The sequence below is a fragment of the Lonchura striata genome, chromosome 1, assembly GCF_050655825.1.
Source record: "Lonchura striata isolate lonStrDom1 chromosome 1, ASM5065582v1, whole genome shotgun sequence".
Taxonomy (NCBI): domain Eukaryota; kingdom Metazoa; phylum Chordata; class Aves; order Passeriformes; family Estrildidae; genus Lonchura; species Lonchura striata.
Genome location: NC_140703.1, coordinates 60,479,430 through 60,501,187, shown reverse-complemented (window position 1 = coordinate 60,501,187; position 21,758 = coordinate 60,479,430). Strand labels below are relative to the sequence as shown.

General features: G+C 40.2%; 1 long non-coding RNA gene across 1 annotated transcript; it reads right to left on the bottom strand.

Moving 5' to 3' along the window:
- Positions 1-6,818: 6,818 nt before the first annotated feature.
- Positions 6,819-21,529, bottom strand: LOC146768689 (uncharacterized). The gene is made up of 2 exons (XR_014954424.1): positions 20,846-21,529; positions 6,819-10,035 (listed from the first exon to the last, which is right to left on the bottom strand). It is a non-coding gene; the product is annotated as an uncharacterized LOC146768689 (long non-coding RNA).
- Between the last annotated feature and the right edge of the window lie 229 nt (positions 21,530-21,758).

Sequence of the window (21,758 nt, the reverse complement as noted above, 5' to 3'; positions counted from 1 at the left end):
CCGCTTGGCTACTAACTCCTATGCCAGGAGGACATAGGTCCTTTGTATATTTGACAACCCCTTTGGATACTGCAGTCCATCTAGGATGCCTGAAATGACACTAGGTACCTAGATATGTGCAACGGACTTGAGCATCAGATGTCTGCTTTTCTGCAAGATCAGAAGTTCCCCAGAAAATATCTCCTTTTCTCCACTGAGTACAGAAGGTGCCTAGTTCAGATGTTGAGACATCTGTGGTAGATCTCTAGATGTGATCAAGTGAATTCCAAATCAAGTTTCTGGTTTTCTGGGCACGTGCATCTCAAAGACACCCAGGATTCCTACTTTTTCCAAGGTGGCAGTACATTTGTCATTTCTCTGGAGCATGATATAGTCTCTGCACAGGTGTTTCTGACCCAGAATCAAAAATGAATGAAAATCATGTTGAATTTGTTCATGAGTGATTTTAATAAATTTGCTTTCCTTTTGCCACTCAACAACCATGGGATGCAAGTTGTTGCTATGATAAAGAGAGCCAGGTATATTTTTTCTTGCCATAGTGAAATCTCTGGTGTTAATTTTTGAAATATGCTGCTTGCACAGCATCTTTCCTCAAGTTTTTCCCCACTATCTCTAAGACTTAATATATTAGAACAGTGTCTGTCAACCAAAGGTAATGAAATAAAGCAGACAAGAGAATTTAGGTCCTGTAATAGTCATGCAATAAAAACCCTTTTTCCCACAAGGATCAGCTGTTCTCAGCAAGACTCAGGTGGGATTCCCACTGATCTGTGTAATTACAGGTGGAAGGATTCTTGCTTTCTGCTCCCAGTTAGGCAACCAAGTTTGAGCTAGACACATGACCTTCCCTTCACTGAAATTGAAGAGAGAAATTGAAATCTCCAGAGAAGATTTGCATTTAAGACTGCTCTAATAAACCACTCTCTGGATGTGCTTATTTCTGTCTACTGACTATAAAAGGAGACTCAAATCATGAACTCACCCAAACACAGACATTTATAAAGTCAATGAAATAAAAATGTCTTATATGGACCTGATACCAGTGGAGGATTTTTCTCCTGATCCTCAAAATTAAATGTTCTGCCATGAGTGTGAATACAGGAAGTTGAATATACAAGACCATTGTTTTTATGAGACATTTACTATTATGCTACTTTGTAAATATTCAAAAAGTGACTTTCAGATGAAAGTCATCAGTGTTTTCAGGAAAATGTGATTAAGTCTGCTTGGTGATCGTGTCTATACTTAAGCCATCATGACAGACAAAATATGCACTGAGTTAATGCTACTGAATCAGGTGTGGTACAAAGCCCCCTGGGCATGGTCACAGGATTCTATTTGTTCTGTCTGACTATCTCTCTGAACACATGTTCTGTTTCTTTATTTCTGACCTCTTCATTCAAATGTTTGGCTGTTGTTCCCTCTCTTCTTTTTCTTTTTTCTGTCCTCCTTTTTTCCTGTTTTTCTTTTTTTTGCTTGTCATTTGATTGTCAGGCAGTTCCTCAGTTCTCCAAGCTGTGGATCATCTACAGGGGATGCTCAGCATTCCTTGAACTGTGTGGTCTTCCTTTGTACTACCACATCTTCAGTGAAGTTTATCAGTTCTGCTCTGTCCTAACCTGTCTAACATGTTTATGGGAAAGTTTCAAACTGGTGAACCAAAACCACTGCAATCAGTGCAGGTGATGAACTCATCAAGCTTGAATGGGAGGCACCTGCCAATACACTCAAGGGCAGAGCTGCCAGAGAGAGACACAGGGGCAGGCTGGTGGACTGGGCTGACAGAAGCCTTATGAAATGAGGACCTGACAGACAGCAGGCTGCACATGAGCCCTGTTGCACGGAAGGCAAAAGCCTCCTTGACTTATGACCAGGAGTGGGGACAGAAAACTGAGGGAAGTGATCTTCTACCCCTATTCAGCGCTCATTAGATCACATCTAGGTATAGCAACATCTTTTGGGGTCCCAGTACAGGCAAGTCTGGAGCAAGTTCAGCAGGGCTGCTATAATGGTCAGGGGTTGAAGCATGAGCCCTGTGAGGAGAGGCCAGGGGAGCCTGACTCGTTCAGTCTGGAGATGATGTGGATGTGGGGGGGATCTTGCAGAACCCTCAGCACCTATGAGAAGCACAGATAAGACAAATCCAAGCTCTTCATAGTGGTGTATGTGGATAGGATGAGAGAAAATAGACTTGTGGTGAAAAAATATGGATTCAGAATACACGTAAAGAGAATCTATAAGTACAGTCCAGTAGTGGAAGAGGTTTCCTGGGAGACTGTACAGTTTCCATCCCTGTACATTTTCAAGATCTGACTGGATGAAGTCCCAAGCAACTTTCTCTGACACCAGAGCTGGCAGTGCTTGGAGCAGGAGTTCAGACTGACAACCTCCTGAGGTTGCTCCCAGACAGAATTATCCTGTGATCCTGTGATTTAAACTCAGTCATTGTCCTATATCCTTGCTTTAGCTAAACTGCAGTCTCTAATTTTGCTGATGCTGACCTTACTTTGCTGACTTGACTTCCTGGCTTGACCTTCAAAATTATGGGCTTGATGTGCAGTGACCCACAAACTTATGGTGCAGTTGATTACTGAAGCCAGCTCACCTCTACCTGGCAATCCCAGCTAGTAGAAACCTCAGTCTTTCTAAGTCTGCAAAGACCCACTGTCATCATAAAAACTTCTGAAATTTCAGATTTCACACTTATATTTTACAATTTCTCCTTGCTCTTTCATCTTGTTGGGAATCGTATCTAAATCAGCCTGTCATCATTGTGGGCTGAAGAACAAGCGAGAGGCAGTAGCATAATGGCTGCAGTAGAAGTGTGCATTTTTATTATTAACATCCTGAAAATGACAGAGAAATTGCAGCATCACTTCTGTGTATAGTAAAGCCACCATTATATCTTCATCTGCTTTAAGGAAAAAAAATAGTCTACCTTGGGGCACTGTTGAAGAAATATGGGGAAAGAGACATTTCTGAGGAAACACACTGTGGGAAGAGAGAAGGCATATGGAATTTGCAAAGAAGGTGTAGTTATAAGTGCTAAGATAATTTTTTGGGTTTTGAGATAGAAAGGGAGAAAGATCTGGTTTATTTTCTCTTGTGATTTATGTAAACAGTGATGTACAGCTATTAAATTTTAACTCCATCGTAGTTTGAAGACATGTTGCAGGATTATCCATATTCTCAAAATACTGCTAGAGCCAGGAGGCATATAGTCTCAGTGTTCTTCTCACCTTAGCCAGGGAGGATCTGCCTATATAAATACTAAAATATGATTCTTTTTCTGTGGTTCAAGGTCAGCATCCTAACAAGAATGCTCATCCGTGAGTATGTTGTGCCAAATAAGACCAACATATCCACAGTTTGTTGATTGCAGAATTAGAAGTTACAGATTGTGGGTGGTGGTAGAAAAGAATTTATGAGGGAAATGGAGGCTTTATATGTGACAAAATATTTTGGTATGGCTGTGCTGGACTTGCTCCATGTGGTATTTGGGATGCTGCTCTGAAATTCTGTGGTGAAAGTTAACAGTGGATTTTGTAATCAGAAAAGCTATCCCAAACTCTCATACATACTCTCCCAGTGACTAGCTGACAAGCTGCAACTACTCCTCTGATTAACACTCCATTCTCTGAGCATTATGGGGAAGCTGTCCACGTATGTTGTTCTTCAAGTTTCTGACAGCACAGACTTCTCACAAATTGCATTGCTTAAAACTTATTTTGTTCCCTATTTTCTACCTTCTACTGTCTGCTTGTCCTTGTTAAACAGATATATCCATCTCATTTCCCTGCAGAACCATAGCTTCTCAGTTTTACGTGGGCTTGGCAGAAAAATGGGCTAGTGTTGTTTCTGACATCTTCCGAGGATTTGGAGACATTCATTAGGAATTTCTCCTCCTCACACTGATGCTGCGTAGGTGATAGATGCATTATTTTAGTGATGAGTTTGAATTGTGTGGAATTCTGTTTTTAAGTGTACTGTGGAACAAGGGGTGGGTAGTGTCACAAGTGAAACTTTCTGCTAAATTAATCAAGATCAGCTAAACAAAGCTTACAGGAAGATGACAAAATGTTAGAAACATCTGATTGCAAAGGTACTCAAAAATCACTTGCCACTATCTGCAGTAAGGCAGGATTAGGTGTACCTAAATCTTTGGTGACAGTGTTGTCCTCTCAACTGTTACAAACCCTCCATTGCCTGGGTATTATGAATCCTAGATTTCACAACTGCCCCTTATAGCAAACTCTGATGTGCAGTTACTTGGATGTGCAGCTACTTTTTCATTTGCAATGCCTTCTTAAATGTAAAATTAGTTTTTGCTACAAATGAAAGGTCTTTCTTTTTATATTCTCCTTGGTGAAGAAAGGAGTGAAGTTAGTTGCTATAATGAGCAGCAGAAAGACTGGACCATTGGAACAGGACAATCTGCTTACAGAGGCTTTGATTGTGTAGGGCATGCTACATCTTTTGCATCTTCCTGGCCTGAAAGACAACACTGTGCAGACCAAGATCTCTGCTGCCCATCTTCAGTGTCTGACAAAAAGCACCAGCAGAGTAAAGGGAATTTTCCCAGTGTTAAAATGAGCTCAAACCAAATTTTTTTTGAGGGTCAGAAATGGCAAAATTGTAAAATCAAATGTCTGGCATTGCAGACAGTGTCCAGAGCATGGTAGCATAGGAGCCTGGGTGCTGCTGAGAGGAGTGGATTATGACTGCTGTATTCACAGAGATTCCCGTGTCTGGTCCAGGGTCATCATAGGAGCTGAGCTGGTGGGGTGGAGAAAGGCAGCTTTGAACCTTTGTATGAAGGTGGGAATGCAGACACCTCCCCAGCTGCTCCCCGTCTGCTCCACTCACACCAAATGTCCTTCCATTTGCTCAGAGTCAAACAGGCAGGAGGAAGCCAAATGCTGCACAAGCTTCATGAGGTTGCTAATTATGATGGCTGCCCGGAGTTGATGTGCTAAATAGAAATACCACAGCTGAGTCCAAATGGACATGCTGGTGTTTGTTTTTACAGAAGCAAACTGAACGTGAGGGCTTGATAAGATCTGATCCAAGTCCTTGGAGCATACCTCAGCATATGGTACCCTGTGCGACAAGGGACATGTCAGATGGACCATTTGGACAAAGAAAGTGACCCAAACTATCGTGCAGGCCACATTTAGGAGACTTTGAATCTATACATTGATAAATAACACAGCTGAGCAGCTATATATCACATAGCTGCTGGTGACCTTGTATTTCCAGTCTGTCCCAAAAGGTACTTATTGCAGAAAAGTGGTGAATGCATTTATGTAAATATAGAAAGTGATCCTGTCTGTGTTCAACATACAGATTTAATGAACAATAAGATTGCAAAGTCAGTATTTAGGAATAAATAGAGTTGTTATTAAACTTATTTATGCAATATCACATATGACCATTTGCATATATATGGCATTTATAGCCATATTTACTCCTAGTTACAGCCATTATTGACATCTGAGAAAATATAGCATTTTCTGTGGCAATGGAAGACTGCTTCTTTAAAGTGCTAGAAGGTTACAGAAGGAATTTTAGAGCTGGCATTTTCTAAATTTACACAGTAATTTCTTCTTATACAGACTTATTTTCTACTCTTTTTTTCATGTATGTCTGCAAGATATATATGCACTTAATTCTGTATATATTAATGTCCACATCCACTTATTTTTTATTTCTTTCCATTATAAAAAAAACATAGTAAAGACTACATTTCATTTTTAGTATATCTGTGCTACAGTGCAAGAAAATCAATTAGCTTTAGCCATCTCAGTTTCTTTTCTGTAAAACTGGGATTAGGAATTCTTTGCAGTAATCCCATGGACAAGCTCTGCTGACTAGCACCTGGACGTTGTTACTATTGCCATGTACTCCCTGTGATCTGTTTAAGGGGTTAGAATGTTTTTTGCCCATCATTTTCAAGCTGGAACCATGGAAGCCAGCTTAAGTGCAGAGGCTTATTGCCTCTCGTATGGCACTGTGAATGTGTGGCAGCAAATACATGGAGGATCCACGTGGCCTTTGGCTTTTGACCTCCACTGGTAAACTTCGTGGAAACTGGAACCACTGCAGGCACATCAGCAGGGCACTAGCATCTAATCTGCCACATGGCACTGTGAGGTGCATTGCTGTCTTTGGGATGGAATCAGCTGAGATGGGGACTTTAGGCAGGAACAGAGATGCCTCTAACCCCTCTCATAGTGCTGCAGTACCCAACTGATATTCCCCAGTGGTGTCTGTACTGTGGCAGATGTACATTGCTGTTCTAAAATGGCAAACAGCAAAGCTGTAGCATTCTGCACTGTTTTCTTAATGAAATGGAGCTGTCTGCATGCTGGGCTCTGTCACTGGAGACTGCTTGTTCTGTGGTCAGTGCACAGAAACCATTTAATGTAGGTCACAATATGCTGCAATGCAAGTAAAGCAAAATCTGGAGTGACTGCACTCAAACATATGTACTCTTACATGCTGTCTTAAGCCATGGCTCAGAGACTGTTTATTTGAAGGAATAATTTCCTCTCTGAGTGTTTGCAAGGAAAATGGCTTCTGTGCTCGTTCAGTGCTGCAGAAGGCTCTAAAATGACAACCTCTCTTCCCTTTTGGGTTTCACAGACTCCATTTTTATTTGGTGCCTGACTGTGAAGTACACCCTACCTTTTTTTTTTTTCTTTTTAATTACCCCCTTCAGTATCCCCCCTCTGACTATCAAGGAAAAGCCTTTCATCAGTGCCTTGCTGAAGTCTAGGTGTGGTTTCTTTTCTCCTTTTCTAGTTTTTTTTTATTCCTGATGATGAGCATTTTGAAAAGAAGCATAGAATCTGAATCCATGAGCAAATCTATTTGGGCACCTGCTTCTTGAAAGAGAGGAAGACAGAGAAGTGGATAAATGGCAGAGGCACTGCATGATTGCTGGAAACAGCTCTTTTCACATCCATGTTTTTTCAGAGCATTCTTCTTCTTTTCTCGTAGTATCAATGGCTTTTTATTTTTCACTGCTCCTTCTTCAAAATTCCCCTTTACAAGTGGAAATGAGTTAAAACTTGTTGCAGTCTTGTGAGAGAAGTAATATGTTATGGTGCAATTTAGCACTGTAGATCTGTAGCTACAAATGTACCCACCAGTAAAATCTTTATATTTACATTCTGTGCCAGAAAATGGTATGTAAAGAAGGGTTTGGGGTCCAGCCAGGAGACTTATGGTGTACGTTGCATGAACTTAGATTTTTCTTCTTGCAGAACTTCCCCTTGGTGAGGTATCTTACGGCATTTTTACCTTTCTTAGTTTCTGTATTTTTTTCTCCTACCCGTGTCTGCGTGTCAGTGAAAGGTAAGGATACCATGAAGCTGCAGAGGAACCTAAACAAACCCACCTGTGAGATGACTCCAGTCTTTGGCAGATCTCCTGGAAGCCAAATGGCTGTGATGGCGGAGAGTGGATCATACTGATTCTTCAGAGATGGGGAGGCCAGTTCTGATGTATTCTCCCAAATGAATTTAAAGAAAAACATCATGTCTTCCCTCTCTCATCTGTTCTATGTTACTAGTTTTTCTGTGGGAATGGTTAAATTTATTCATGGCAGTAGTAGAACGTGGCTGCTACTTCAAATGTCCATTATTATCTTGTCTAGGCTGTCTTGAAGTTTAGGTAGAACAAATATGCTCCTAACTGTCCTGCTGCCTTGGTATTTAGTTCTAGCTCTGCACTGCCATGACAGCAGTTTTTACAAAGTCCTTTACAAAGGAATGATATTACCTACTTCCCTACGCAATATATTTAGACTTCTGTCACAAACAGCCACAACTAAAATAAAAGTGTTATTAAAAAATTGTAGCAGTCATAATAAATAAAAGCACTGTAACAAGCTGAAACTGTAAAAAGAATTTATGTAGTGCTGCAATTATCTTATTTGTGAATTGAACAGGATACTGCTGGTAGCAATTTTAATGTACAGTGTTGTAGGGTTTTTAAATGACCTTAAGTAGTCAGGGCATTTGCTCTGAGTATATTGTGCAAGTTGGAATAAATGGCGGAATGATTTGGGCTTTTAAAACTAGGCTGAATAAAATGCCACAAGATATCCTGCATGGGTGGGCTCCCTCTGACAGGCAGATGCATTCAGGAACATAACATGTCTTGTATGGCTCTGATTTATATGGCTCTGTGAAGGTGCCTAAGGGCTGGTTTACACACAAGCTCTCACTGTTTTAATTAAACCTGTTTTCAGTCAAAGATTTCAGTTCAGAATAAAAGTTACTGTCATCAAGGCAGCTAAAAATTGTCAAGCTCTGCTTTATGGATCCCACTGTAGGTGTCTAAGTGAAATGACACAGCTCTGCAGGTACTGTGCATATGGAAAACAGGTAGGCACTGCCAGAACTAATGCCCCTGTTCTCTTGGGAAGGGGTTTAATTCTGACTCCAGGGCATCAGGAGATAAACTCCATACCTTAGAAAACTGCAATGAGGCATCCAGAGATGATGTAGTATTTCCTCTCATTTCTGCAGTTTATACCAAAATTGTCATTGTTGGATGGAAATCAGAACCACAAATGCAAATATTCTAGAAAAGACATGAAGAATAGCCTGGATAAAAAATAAGGTCTAATAATAACTCATTAATATATATTTAGAGAAGTTGAAGAAAAAGTGGGAAAAAGAAATAAAAGAAAAATGTTCAGATGAAGACTTCAGAAAGATGAGACTGGAGTTTCTGTGAATGGAATATAGAGGGTTTTGTGACCATATTTGTTGGCTGAGCATGAGTTTTAAGAGAAGTGAGAGGGAATAAGTCAGAAAACTTAATGGGGTTTTGGCACTAATTTTCATTTAGAAATCTTGCCTTAAATAGCCAAATGAGAAAGTTTATTCTATTAAACCCACATGTGTATATGTGTACATATATACCTGTACATGTATATGTACCATATGTACATAAATATAAAATGTATATTTAATAGATTTATGTGCACAGTAAATGGGTACACATATATAGACAGACTACCTCCCTCCCTTTTATATAAGTACAAGCCTAAATTCATTAGAGTTTTTATTAAAAAAAATAAATGGTTGTCACTGCTTGCCACTTGTACTTTAAGCACTGAGCGCTTAACAAAGGGATTCAATCTCTGAGTTTGTTTAGATCTCTAAGAAGTTGCAAGCACCTGTTTTCCTCCATGGTTTAAATTCTGCTTGTACAGATGCCCAGAGGCTGTGGGTCTCAGTCTGTCTGTGACTTGTAAAGATAGTTGCATGCTCATGTCAGTCTGTCAGACATGATCTGAGACACCCAGCTGGCAGTATGGACTTTGCACAAAATACAGAGCTCAGAGAGGTAGAAATAACCTTGAGACTGGAGCACTAATCTGGGAGTCAATAGACTTGGATTCAGTCTTCTGTTTCAGAGACTCACATCTAGGTTGCCTCATAGGAAAAAAAAAAAAAACAAAACAGTAGCAGGTGCTCCTGGAAGGCCCTTTCTGCTCCTGATCTGATAACACAACAGCATTCTCATGCAGGAGTGCTTGCAGTCATGGCCAAAGTCAATGTCCTGCACTCATAGTGTTCAGTGCCAAGCCCTCTGTGCTGGCCTTCAGGCTCTTCTGGACTCATTGTAGCTCTAGTATTTTAAGCATCTGAAATAAAAAACTGGAGTTAGCTGGTACTAAAACACCAGAGGAGGACTGAACTTGATGCAGTTTCACCTGTGCCACTGCTGAGGTCTTAACCAGGAGAGTTAAGAGTAGGAAGAAAATTTAGTAGCAAGTAAGTTGCTTCACTCCAATGGAGGATCCCAAGCAAACTGTAAGTAAACAGACAGGGAAATGGAGAGAAGTGAAGAGGTAAATCTGTTGGCATTTAAACCATTTGTGTCTAACAGCTGGATGAGAAGTGAGAGCAGAAAGAGTACCTGAATTTGCAGCTGGATGAGCAGGGCTCTTGATTGTGAGGATTCAGTTACAGATCATTTACAGTTCTTCCTCATGCATAATGTTCATCATCACCCCTGGACAAAAAAGAAAAAAAAAAAAAAAAAGGTAGAAAATATACCCAGGCACAATCAGTAGTAATTCAAAGTCTGGCACAGCTATTTTGTAGAAGGAAATACTGCAGTCTGGGGAGGGACCTACTGGGGAAAAGGGCAGAGAAAAAAAGTGGAATCAATGGAAAAAGTGAATAGACAATAATAAATGTAACACACACTGAAGTTGCCTGGGAAACTTAAAACAAGCAAATTCTGTATTTTCACATTATTGTACTATGAAAATCATCCATAGAGATACTGGGAGATCCCAGAACTAAACACTAATGGGCAGAGGGCAGATCTGGGGGGGAAATATTTATATCAGCCTACTTGAGTTGTAATATAAAGTCAAACATGAGCCTCTGATATAATTTGTGGCTGAAGAAGACCCTAAGCTGTTGAACAGGGACAGTTTGCTATTGACTTGTTTTTTCTTTCTTTCCTAATGTCTTCTTGATGCCTTTGCTATTGGTTGCTGTCAAAACCAAGAACTGGGTTAAACATGCCTTTGGTCTAACTCAGTGATGCACTCCTTATGTTCTTGTAAAAGAAATTACAGATTATCCTGAGAACTGTTACTTTTAAAGCTGGAAAAGGAATATTTCACTTTTTTTTTTGTTGCCTCAATAGCTCAGCATACTGCTGCCATCCATGAAGTGTGCCAATAATCCCATTTTAACTCCCCTTATTCCACGGAGGATTCAAATTCAAGATAACAGCTCCAGCACTAAAAATATCATGTAGGAAGACCAAATAGAGGACAGTGATCACAGAAAACTCCCTCTAAGCTGCTTGGACTTGATTGAAAAGTTCCTGCTTATATGCCAGAATGTCACTGATATTTTGGAGCAGACTCCCTTGGTGTCTGCTTCTTAGGATGGAGTTCTGGTGGTTATAATTGCTCATTTGTATTAAATAATGCGACACAGGCAGTTTAAGCCAGTCTGTGTGCCACAAAGAGAAGCCTTTTCCTACTTGTTCCCCCTTCTATCATGCGCACATGGACCCATGAAATGTGAGTTTGAGCACAGGCACTTCTGTGGCTGCACACAGTCAGCTAGATCAGCAAGATGACAACCATATGGCCACCTGCATGCTAAAAAGCAGACATGTGGAGCACAGGTTGAAATCAGTCTTTTGGGAGAATAAGGCTTTATATTGGCTTAAAGCACTTGTGGAAGTATGTATATCCTCTGTCATAAGATCTAATTATTAAGTTTGCTGGGTCCAAGATTAAGTTATTTGGATGACGCTGACCTCAGTTAAGAACTTGTGGAATTTATTGTACAAATGATGATTAACTCCACCAAATGTGGGGCATATGGTCAGGAAGTAGATGACTAAGGATTTAAATTAATGTTCACATTGTTCAGATTAAGATGAGAGATTGTACAACTGAGAAGGATATCCTTGCTGTAAATCAGGTATAATCTTAAGAAAATCCCCTACATCCTTCCTCTCTAAAGCAGGTGTGAAAAATATAGAGAGTCAGAAAAGGTGAGACAGAGCATATATCCAGTTTAGATATTAGGTGCTTCATCAGGGGAAGAAAAAGCCTTTCTTTTCCTGGATGACCTTTTCCCTTCAGTACCAATGTAGGGTAGAATGAGCACACAGCATCCTGTAAGCACATCTGGGTACACAGTTGTTTTTATTCCCAGGTACAGAATTGAGCTCTTCTGCTGTTCTTCCTTTGAGTGCCATGAATTCTGCATGCCTGGCTGCAAAAATGCAGTTTAAACAGATGTGGAGGCATCTTTCTACCCAGGTGAGCCTGCAAATTCATGTACCCTCCAGTACTTCTGGGAGGTATAAATTCAAACCTTGTTAGCCTGAGGATGACACTGAACTCAGCTTTACCATTCCAGAATAAGATGTGCAGAAAAGAGCTGCTGTGGAGATCTCTGCAAGGCAAATCCAAAGTTTAAGCCAGGATCAAGTTTCTGTGTCTGAATTGCACGCTGGCAGCTGTCAGAGTGCTCTAGTCTTAGCCAAGTGAGCCAAGTTTCAGGCTCACTGTCCCCTTCGTCCTGGCAGGCTGCAGTGTAGGAGCCAAGCCGCCTGGCCGTACTCAAAGGGAAGCCCTGCAGCATCCAAAGGGAGGAGGCACCCGGTGAACGCCACAGCCTCGCCTTGCCCCGTGACAGCGCCAGAGCCCATGTGGGCTGCCCACATTGGCTCCATGCTCACACAGGAGCACGGAAAAGCCTTGAATCAACCACATTCCACTCACTGCAACACACAAATCCAGGCTGCAATTGGGTCTTGGGTGTGTCCCTTTGAGCGCTGAAGGCTACAGCCTGCTCAGTAAAGCCCTGTGACAGCCGCTCACATAGAAAGACCTTGACTGTATTAGTACATGGGGCAAGTTTTCCCATTAACTGAATGGGCCTGTGAGTAAACCTCCAAAGACATTTATTTGCATCTAGGGCTACCATTTACTCAGAAAATAGGCATAAAGGCAAAGAAATTTGAAAAGAGCAATGTATTTTTATGCTAGGAATAAAGCCAAATTCAGCGGTGTAGTGATGATATTCCTGTAACTCATTTAGAGGAATTAAAAAAAAAGGGGATGTTATTTTCTGAATATTTATATATATATTTTAAAATAATGATAATTAAAACAGTAAGAAAAGAGGTAGGAGGACATCATATATCTCCTCCTATTCCTTGGATGCAATTCACAAGCTTCAATTACTATCATCTAAGATAAAAGGCTTGTTGTGTTGGCAATTTTACAGTCACTTTTCAAGCCTGTCAGATAGTCATGCTATGGCATCAGCCATTGTTCTTCTGGAGGCTTCCTTCTTCATTGACTTGATGGGAAAAAATATGTCATCTTTTAAATTATATTCCCTTCCCAAAATTAAAAGGAGGGCAAGAATTGGCAGATCCCTCTTTAGGTGAGAGAAACCATCTATTATTTATATATCTCTTTTAACCCTGCCGCTGTTACATCTGATTGCAGAAAAAGCCAACAAGCTGCCACTCACCATAAAAAAATTACAAATAACATTGAAACCTTTGCTTTGATTGAATTCAAATATTGGAAATGCAAAGCTCTACCTTGATGTTGGGATCAAGGGAGATACATTTGTGTTGCTGCTGCAGTCATAAGACAGAACCCATTATTTTCAAAGTAATTGGCTGCCTGCTGTCAGAAGTCCTGAGGAATGTTTGGCATGTTTCTCAGAGCTGCATTGTCATGCTGTTTTTATTTAGAATAGGATACTGCCTATAGCTGGACCTCTTCAATCAGCAGTGAATGTCTACCTACAATGCAGGTGCTGAGTTTTGAGAATGTACAAGTGTGTTTGCTTGTACTGTGCAATATATTTTTTTGGTTTTGTTCCTTTAAACTGCTTTGGTAGGGAAGTCAACTCCTCTGTGAATCCAGAGCAAACTGAATTCTAAGAGATTTCCTCTTCAGCCTTTACAACAGAGACTTCTGGAATTCTTGTTTAGAAGAATTTAGAATTTAGAATATTTTTGGAGAAAAGACGTGGCCTCAGAACAGTTCAAATGCTTTGTCCCTGTCTAAAAGCTCAGAAATAATTCTCACACACCAACTGGCAGGGAGAAGTTGCAGACTCAGATGCAGAAATGAGACAATGACCAAGTGTTTCCCAGCCAAATACCAATGGATATTTGCCCCTTCACACCCTGAGAGCTCAGACTACTCAGTGAGACCCTTTGCCCCAGTACCAAAGTGTGGCTATCCAAGATGTAAGCTTTCAAGGAAAGCTACCACTAGCTGTACAAAACCCACCAAGCCCCACAGCAAACCAGTTGGCTAGTTCCAGTAAAACTTCATATGATGAACAATACAGACTAGAGCAGAATTTTGCATGAAATCACAAAGCAATTAGAATCAAAAGGAGCTTGAAGAGATATTATATGAGATCCTGGCATTCCCCTGGGATAAAATAATCCTGCAGGGCCCTTCCTGACTCATGAGTCTGTACTAAATTGAAGGAGGAAAGTAGGACATATCAGCTGATAGAACAGATAAAGAAGTAATAAATTCTTAGTATTATGGACCAACCCACCTCCAGTTGTAAATGTGTTCCATGTATTGAAGAGGCATATTCTGCCCTCATCTCCATCCTGAATCACTGTGGATTTTTGAAATTTAGCCTGAAAGTAAAATGAAAACCAAAGGCTATGTCTGAAATTGTTAGCATCCTACTAATATCCAGTGTTTCATGGTAAGACAAGGAGGATATCAGTATTTCTCTTGTTTTATATATATGCTTTTTTCTTGGATTTTTTTTTTTTCGTAGTAGGAAAATAATTTCTTATTTTTGAGGTCTAGAAATTCAGGAAAAAGCATTTATCCAACTTCTGTATATGACAAAATTTCCCTCATCAACCAGGTACTCTGTACCTTTCTCTAATTTAAGGTTTCTAATCTAGAAACAAATAGTCTAACTCTGGGCTAGTAATCTTGATACTTCCTCTGTTTAATGGAGACAAATAGGCAACTCCAAAATATGACATATCTACCTAATATGGCTGGGTGAGTAATTTTCTGTCATGCACATCCTGATATAGTTACTTTTTAGGAATTTGATGGAGATTACTAGGCACTGAAGGCTGCAAAGCAGACATAATAATTTTGGTTCCAAATTCACATCACCACTATGAAACTGGTCTAAATCCAATTAGTGACCTGCTATAGAGGTGAAAGCCTGAATAGCCCATTGGTAATTCTCTGAATTATTTGGTGTCCCAAAGCAATTTTATTTAGCTTGAAGCCTGTTCTTCCAAACTGCTGATTTATATTTTAGCTGAGTACAAGCAGGATTTTAATCATTAAATGTAATAACAGCATTTGTTCTTATAGGGTCAAATCTGCTCAATCCATATCCAGTAAAGTAGTTTGAGTAATTGAAATAGAAACACGCTACTCTATCCCTTCAGGCATGTAGCAATAATAGCTAATAGTAAAAGATGATGTATTTCATTCCCTTAGAAACACTAGAGTAATTTGTAGGCCAAGAAAAAGATCTGCTGTAGCAGCTATTCAAAGAAGCCAAGATGTTTTCTTTCTATTTGTATCTCTTGATTTATACTTTGGATAGTATTACTAATCACTATGCTGGAGGTAGCTTTGAACAGGATATCTCTAACTAGAAAAATTACACAGACACACTCACAGATTCTCACTTGTGCCCACACTCACATACTTTTCTTCTCTTGAAGCTCATACTGGAAAATGATTTTTTTTTGTGATAATAATTTCAACTTTATAGAACAGAACATGTCAGAGGAATGATGTTTGTTTTAAATGCCTGAATGTCAAGATATCACATCACTTTTTCACTTTTGCAGTGGTAAATGTATCAAAACAAATGGGTTTGGGCTCAAAAGGAAAAAAAATATCACAAACCTGGTAACTACTGCTGTCAGAATCTATCTGCTGCTTCCATGGTGAAAAAAAATGGAACCAATGTCTTAAGAGAAATTTGTCACTAGCTACCTAGATGGTAACAGCCCCCTCTATACACAAATAAACATTACTGAACATATCTGGAAGGTGGGACACAGCTTTCTTGTTTCAGGCTCTGATTGACTCTTTGGGTGATTATCCCATTCATGCTTCTGAAGGTTTCTGAAGAGTGATGGATACTCACAGGGCAGAGGTAGATGACCCCGAAGGTTTTGGGGTTAGAACAGTTCCAGCAAACCAAGCTTCCTGCTCTTGGGAAAGCAGTTTTCTTCCTCAAGAGGTCTTAACTGTCATCTATTTCTCTCTAGTGAATATAAAAGCTTCTTACAGAAAAACTTCTTTACCTGGCAATTTAAATATGAGTACAAGTAAAGCATCCAAGTTAGCTGGATTAGATCACTCTCTTTTTTAAAAGCAAAATACTCAGGTGAGTTCTTGACTTGCTGTTGTAAGGATCCTGACAAGCAAAAGTTCTTTCTTTTGCCCAATTATGTTGTGTAAGCTTTTGGGGACTCCTTTTCTAATTCAGAGACGTGCACCATGTATCATGTAGTACATCATTACCCATGCTCTTAGCTAATAGCTTTATTAGTTTTGTAAGAGACTACATAAACAGCTTGTTTCCATAGTACCTTGTTATACCAGGATGGGAAGGGAAATGGGCTCAGTCTGCATGTGAATAGAGGAAAAAAAATGACTCTCAGAATGCTGGCATATAGGCAAGAAAAAGAAAACATGAAAAAAGACTGATCCCTTTGGAGAAAAGTAAAAAACTTGTGTAATCAATGAATTTAGATGCTTGAACTTCGGTGCAGATGAATGCAAAAAAATCACATTATTTTCAAAATACTTGAAAATACAGAGATAGAATGCTTTTTTGGGGGCACATAAAAATGCAAGACTATGAGTGAGTTTCACGTCACTATTCTGGAGGCTGGCTACTAATCCAGATTAGGCTATTTAAGATTAGGTTTGTAAATATGTCCTTCACATGTAGGTGAGGTTTCCTGAGATTCATTACAGGCAATGAAGGTTTCTTCTGCCAATCAACTGCCCCTGTGCTATCTTCTACATTCCACTTGAGAAGCCTAAGGTATTGCGGCTGGTCTTCAGCCCCTCTCCAACTGGCAATGAGCTCTCCACAGGCTAACAATCTAAGAATCTCAGATTGTCACAGATGATGCCTTAATATAGATAACTGAATCCTGCTCAAAGAGTATTTAATACTGGTGGACCAAATATACTGAAGCAATAGGCAGTGCAGTCTGCATGGAGTCCATCTATCACCCTATGACTACAAGAGAAAGATGAAGTGGCAAAAAGAGCAATTAAATAATTAAGAGAGAAAAGAAAAATCTATCAAAACCTTCTGAAGTGGGAGTACTATTAGGGTTACAGAACAGCATTGCTAAATTCCGTCGGCACCTGGCGCTTTAAAACTTTGATAGCATAAGGCAACTCATTTGCATTGTAGATAGTTTCTATAAAGGCCTTCTGCTCCCCCCTCTGATAACTGTATTTGTCCAAATTATTTATTGCAAATGAAATATGAGATGAATTCAACTATTTTTCCCTGTTTATAAATCATATTCAAGCTCATCTTAGATTGTATAGAAGTATTCATTGCACATAAGTATTTGCCAACTAGTTTATGAGGACAAATTACAGATGACAACTTGTTCGTGAACACTTATTTCAACTCTTTATTACTCTTGAGTTGTGATTAGTCATCCATTTCACATGGTATTGAACTGACTGTTACTTTTTAATCAAGAAAACAATGATTAATGATGGCAATTAACTGATAATGAGAAACAAGAATAATGTAAAGTTCAGGACTTGCAAACATTTTTAAATAAACCAACAAGCATTCAAAGACACACAGGCAACGAATACCATTTTCCTGTGAGTACGAAAATGATTAACTTAATAAGTTTATTGATGAAACATGCACCTCCTCCAGGTTTTCTTCCTAAAAATTCATGATGCCATTGTTATATGCAAAAATAATTTTGGGATAGCACTGAAGTAGTTTGGTGATCCACGTTGTATTTGATCTCTTTCCAGCTGAAGGATTTTATTAGTAATACATTTTCTCCTGTGACCTGCAGCACTTTTAGATGTAGTCATTTGAGGACCTCCTAAAGTCCAGTCCTGCACAATTTGTGGTAATCCCCAGTTTTGGTCCTGACTGGAGCTATACCAAAAAAGAAAAATAAAATGAACAAAAAAAGACAAGAAGCATCTGTGTGGATTGCAGACAAATACTTGTAATTTTGAATTTACTTGGTTGAACTATCTGTTGGGAACCCTGGAAGAATCTTGTTCTAGGCTATAGGGAGCAGAAGGTGCCACTGTTGAAAGGGTGAGTGATGCTTCATGGTTGTGACAGAAGCAGCTCCAAGCACTGTTATTTGAGTACTGCACTAGCAAATATGTGGTAGAAGTAAATTTGCCTTGGCAGCAAAATAGATGAGAGTATTTAGAGTATCTTTTAGGATCTCTTCCTCTGATTTCAAAAAGAAACTATATATAAAACAATTAAATCTGTGATATTTTTGTAAACAATCCCTCTCTTGATGAAGACAGCTTTGACCATTTTAAAATTGTTGGGTGGAAAGTGGAGCTGAATATCCATTTACAATTTCTAGAATTTCTCTTTACAAATACATAATCTCCTTTGATCAGCCAAGCTATGAAAAAATCCAACCTGATCACTCTTTCTAGATGGCAAAAATCCAGAAGAATAGGGAGCCACCAAAAAAGCAGTGAAGTGATTGGCACTGCAGCCTTTCCCCTGTTTCCAAACTGTCCTTTCAGTCCCTATTTATAGTAAAAATGCAATGTTTCTGGATTTCTTCTTGACTTTCAGATATAGATGTATCTGGCAAATGGATTTGGAAGGAACTGGGAAGGGCTAAAAGAACTCTGTTGTGTTCCTCCTCAAAAAACAAACAAAAAAAAGAGCATAAACCAAATAAAAGCATAAAGACTAAAATCATGGTAAGTTTATATGCATTTTCATAGGCAAGTAGTATTGTGGGAGCATAATGATAAAAATAATTGGTTTAATTACATAAAAAAAGAGATACACCCATTTTCTTAATGTAGATATATCAACATTTCAGTTTGGCTGTGCATTTGTCATCACCCCAGGCAGACAAAACAGCCTTAAACACAAGGAAAAAAACACAGTAATTAGAATAAACCTAAATCCTCCAAAACAGAATATGAAGCCTGGTTGTAGAGGAGGTATAACTGAAGCATCTCTCCATACAGCTACGAAGGAGTTGAGTTACAATGGCTCACGAGCTGCCAGCCAGGTGAGGGAGGAGGTGTTGGTAGCCACCTCTGAGCTGTGCCAAGAGCATACACCTGGTGTACTGTGCCACAGCTCTGCCTGGCTGGCCAAACTGGCAGTGTTAATCAATGGTGTTCTGATGGCAGGAGCCTAGGGAAGGTTAGGATTGGGATGAATGTGTAACTAATATTCCTGAATGAATCTACTCCAATAAGGCTCCAATAAGTCAAAGTACCAAGGCTTCCTTCACTGAAGATGCGAGTGCTGAATTTAACAGCTCTTGATAGGTTTTTTTACCTCATCAATTTTGCCTGTTAGTTTTTTAAGCTTGCTAAACTTTTAGCATCTGTACTATGAAGCGATAGGGACAGGTCTTCAGTTTACTTATGTATGGTGCAAAGGAATATTTGCCAGTGCATCATCAGAACTTCTTCACTGGCCCTGGCTTGAATATCCTTAGATTTGCTTAATCTCTGTAAGCCTGTCTGGTAGTCACTGGGCTCTGAGATGACCCTGGCTTCCCTAGAGCCACTCTGCTTGGGTACCAAGGGATGGGACCATCTTTCTACCAGTGAGGACACTGCCTCTGCCTGTCTTGCTATTACCCTCACTTTCAGCTTCCCTCCTGCTGTGAGGCAGTCCTGGCTGCACCCTGGCAGTGATTCACTTGCCAGGGTGCAGCTCCCACTCCCATTTTGTTTTGAATCTCTTGTATGCCAGTTTCCCTGAATGCCATTGAGTTTTGGAAAGGAGAATGACCAAGTAATTTCCCTCACAGGAATCTTCAATCAAATATTCACAGGATATTACAGAATTAATTTTAATCTGTACCTTAGTTTCCCAATATAAAATTTAGTAACAAAGTTGATGTTTTCCTCTGTGAAATCATTTATAATCTAAAGGTGAAAAGTGTTATGTAGAAGCTACCTAGGCGTAGACCTTGAAGTATCTTCCACTGAAACCTGTAGGAGCAGACACATACCTGTGCGAACATGGGTCCTACTAGAGCTAAGAGAGGAGAGTTAATTTTTCCCTAGCTTCAATAGTCTAAATAATGGGCATTTAATATAAATTAGTCAACAGAGATACACAAGTAGTTTCAGCCCACTTTAAAATCCCCATGGTGTCCACAAAGAGAACCTAAATTAATTGCTCGGATGGCTAGACTTAACTGGCTGTTTTATGCTAGGTGTCAGAAAGTTAATGGCTAATTTACTTGCGTCTGGACTGATGGATCCAGTATTAGCCTTTGCTAATAAGTGAAGTATTTGGTTATAAATCATTGGAATAGCAATACTGTCCTGCTGCAGCCTTATAATACTGCCAGTTTAGCATGTCTGAAAAGGCCCTTTGGGTAAAAAGGGCTTAAAAGATTAGAGATAAGATGGAGGTGATGTAATTCACAAAATCGTCTTCTGCATCTGGTCCAGATACCAATTAATTCTGATTCTTCCTTAATTTCCACCAAGTTAAAGAAAAGATGGCTTTGAATTGATAAAGATGATTTGTTCCTGCTGTGCTGTGCTTTATTAATCTCAACTATATTTTAACTTGCCATGACGGTACTGAATATAAAGCATATTTAGCTCTGTGTGAACCTGAATTATCCTTTGGAATACACTTTATTAAGGAGATGAGTACTTTTACTGATATCTTTCTTTTTTAGCAAGCTGAACCCTCTGGTCCTAATCACAAAAGAATGTAATATTGAAGATTTTAATAAGAATATGAGGTAATACGACATTGAGACATACCTCATTTGTATGCTTTTGGTTTAGATTATTAACCCAGGTTCTGTTTCAAGGAATGATTATAAAATTAAAACAAAGCTCCACAAACTCTATCCCTCATATTTATTTCTCACACATATCTCCTTCTTCGTCCGGTTTCCATTCCCGGTGTTTAAATCTTGACGCTATTGCACGTGATAACATGCTGCCATAAAAGTTACAAAATGTGCAGACAGATGAGCAATGCAAATCGTATTCAGGTTTTACGGGAATCCGCACCAGGGATAAAAGCAGACAGAAATTGTTTACCTCACAGGGAAAACAAAGGAGCAGAAGTTTCCAGCGTATTGCAGAAGTTTACGCTTCCATTAAGACCAGCCATCTCACCGCTCACTGCGTTACGTTCCGGGAGCCTGAAGCAGCCCCCCCGCGGTTTCGTTTGCTCGCAAACCACGCTAAGAACATTGTAATGATTAGAGCTGGCAGTGTGCAGGATGAGAGCGGGACCCAGCGGGCGGCCAGATCCGCGGTGTAGAACGCTGGTAGCCCAGCTCTGTGCCCCGCTCTCCCTGGCGGGGGCAGCGGAGCGCCCGAGGCCGCGCCGGACGCGGCTCCGAGCCAGCCCGCGGCTCTCCGCTCTCCAAAGCACAGCCCCGGGCTCCCTCTGTAGTTCAAATGGGGAATTCTGTGCACCTCCAGGAGCTGATTCGTCCTAAAAACGAGTCCTTTGTTCATGCTGGGACAAGCGGGACAACGGCCTAGGAACAGGGGGGCGCGGGTGTGTGAAGGGAGATTCCGCCCCACCCGCCTGGGGACGCATCGGGTCTTGTCTTCTCCCGGTCTCTGACCGCTCTGAGGGGCAGATCCCGCCCGGGCACCCCAGCAGGCCTGCTGAGCACTCCATGGACCTGTTGGGCAATTCATAGGAGGGCCACGAGCATGAGGAGCAGCCTGGACCACCCTCCCCTATGCAGGCAGGCTGAGAGAGTTGAGGCTGCTCAGCCTGCAGAAGAGAAAGATCTGGGGAGGACCTATAGCAGCTACCTGAAGATGGCTACAAGAGAGCCATAGAGGGACTTTTTACAAGGGATAAGTGATAGCATAAAGGGAAAGGGTTTTAAACTAAAATAGTGTTGATTCAGACTAGATGTAAGGAAGACATTTTTTACATTTAGGGTGGTGAAACATTGGCACAGGTAACCCAAAGAGGCGGTGGATGCCC